Raw genomic sequence first — 2,750 nt, 5'->3', positions numbered from 1 at the left:
CTAGTATGTGGGAGAACACGTGCAAATAGCTCTCCTCAGCTCCTGAGAGTGCCACATGGTGGCTTAGGCTGGCTTTATTCTTCTGCAGAGTAGTTCAACAGGGGCCTGTAGCACTGCAGGTCAAGTTAAGAGGTGTCCCAGGGCACAAAAAGAAGATCTTTGTGCTACATTCACTCTCCTACACTGGGTGATTTCTGTATATGAAACCTGAATGAAGTCTGTAGGGTTGTTCTGAAAGGTTGTAAACTGGCTTAACAACTGTCCAAGAACAGCAGTAGCTGCACGGCGGGTGCTTATGGCAAGGGAAGGTGAGGAGAGAAAGCAGGTAGGAGATGGCTCTCTTAATTTCTCTGAGTATTACTGCTGCTCAAAACATCTGTGCTTTAAATAGTTTAAAAAAAAAAAAGATAGGAGATAGAGACTGAAACTAAATTAACTTAGCTACCTGTAAATTACTGTGTGTGAAGGCTAGCATACCATAAAACTGACATCAAAACATACATAAAGGAAAAAAAAGCAAAGGAGGAGAGATGTCTCCTTCTCCCACCCACCCAACTCGAGGAAGTTCCTGCTGTGTTTTACATCTCTCAATCCCCAGATTTATAAGGCACTAAGCATATGTCGTGTATTGGTTTTGTACTGCTTGTTTCTATCTGCACACCAACCTCCAAATGATACTTTTAACCCATAATAGCTAACAGTGTTTCACAGTGCAGAAAGGTTAGGCTGAGCATTTCTTCATGCATCTCAGCTGTTGGATGTCCAGAAGCATGTCCTATGATGGGACTGCAGCCCAGTGTGCCATGGAGCAGTCACCAGCAGCTTTAATGCAGCGGTGACAAGGGACATTGCACAGCCTGGCCGTCACACTAAGTCTGTCGCTGGGGCTAACTGCATTGAAGTCATAAATCAAGCTTTATGGTTGAGAAATGTCTTCAGTAGTCCCTAGTCATCAAAGAAATGCCATTTTATAACAGGAAACTGGGTAAAAAACAAATGTCATGTCTGGACAAAAGAGTGGAAAGAGCTGTAAAATTCCCCTCTGCTTGGCTGAAGGAATAGTTGTTGGAAATAAAGTCCAGGAGCAAAGCAACATGGAAGACAGGAAGGAAACTTATCTTCTTATTGCAGAAAAGTCTTTGTAAGCACTATGGAGAAATCAGAACAAGTGCAATGAGTCCCCTAACGCCTTTGACACTGCTGATATCACTTGTACCTCTGTGAGAGCAGAGAGAAGTAGCACACGTGAATTGCAGCTGAGTGAAGAAGAAAATCATTTTAGCGTGAAGCTGCTCAGCTTCATGCCACCGAGCACTTCCCAGGCTGCAGTGAGCAGCTGAACTGTTCCTATCTGGGAGCTCAGGGGCTCCTAGGTCACAGGAGCTCTGTTTGCAGTCAAGGTCCAGCAGCCGTTCCCTTGCGTCAAAGCCAGGGTGTATCTAAACACTGCCGCTGCGCTTCCAAGAAATGCAGTTCTGTGCTGCTGCTGAAAGACAGCCTTCTCAAATACGTACCCAGTGGTGATGCACTGGAGATTTGAGGTTGGTACACGAGGACACGGTGCATGTGCCAAACAGTTACATCCCTTTTTGTATATAGGATGAGGTGTGGCAGGGTGCTGGGAGTCCCTGTGCTAGCTGGTGGTTGGATCCAGGTGGGAGATCCCGCAGCTGGAGCCGTTACCAAAATGACCTTGTCAATCAGTTTCCCCAGGGGGATTTCTGCTTGCTCTGTAGATATTTTTCTTTGAAGCTCAGGGGTAAAGTGATAGCAGAATACATTTTTAACAGGTCTAAAAACGTCTTGGCAAGGTCGCAGGTTTTTGATAGATGTCCCTTCCCTTCTTATTTCCCATAGGAAAACGCTGTCTTCTGGCCATTCTCAGGGAAGCACTGGTTGCAAAGGGATGACATAAAATTACACCAAGTGAGCTGAAATTTAAGCCTTGCTGTTACAGCAGTGACATTCAACAGTTAATGCGCACCCTCAACACGCAGCAGCTGCAGCGTTTCGTTACTGTCACTTAGAAAAACCTTCAGCTCCCTTCAGTGTACCCTGCTTTGAGCCCAGAGCTTGCAGGCCCAAAGGCACCATTTTGTCAGTAGGAGCCCTTTAGCGTAGCGTGACACCTGAGAGACTTCAGCAGGATATAACATTGCTCTGGTACTGAGGTATGATTTAATATCCTTGATTGTTCTGGAAATTTGAGCTGCATGATTCAGGAGCCGTGCATGAGTACGGTTACTTCAGTGCGTAATGGGATTTATGTGCTCAGACGTGATGGATGCTGCAATCACATTTCTAACGTTGGTTCAGTAGGGGAGGGGGATGAAATCAAGTCTCGCTGTTGATTGCAGTGGAGGCGTTTGCACAAGAAGCTTGAAGTGAGAGATGTTGTAATGCCAAACTGGGGGGGGGGGGGGGGGGGGGCAGGAAAAAACTGAAAATAGAGGAAAAGTCTTTCCTCAACTCCCATGCTGATAAGATCAGCCGGGGGTTCAGGCAGCCTGCAGGCTCGGGGGGCAGCAGCTCCACCTGGGGAGCGCTTCCCTGCGGGGCTCACGTCCCGAGGGGGCTCCGGGAGCCCTCCGACCCCCTTCCCCTCAAGCCCTGTCCCCTTCTCCCTTCCGTGGGCCAGGCAGGGCCGTATGACAGGCACCAACAACACAGCCCGGGGGTTGGAGCAGCGCGGCCCCCCCGCCCGCCTCACGCACGGCGCCGGGGCAGGCCCGGCGGCTGCCACTCAGGGC

The sequence above is a fragment of the Anser anser genome, assembly GCF_964211835.1.
Source record: "Anser anser genome assembly, chromosome: 12".
Lineage (NCBI taxonomy): Eukaryota > Metazoa > Chordata > Aves > Anseriformes > Anatidae > Anser > Anser anser.
This window is presented reverse-complemented; position numbering follows the sequence as displayed.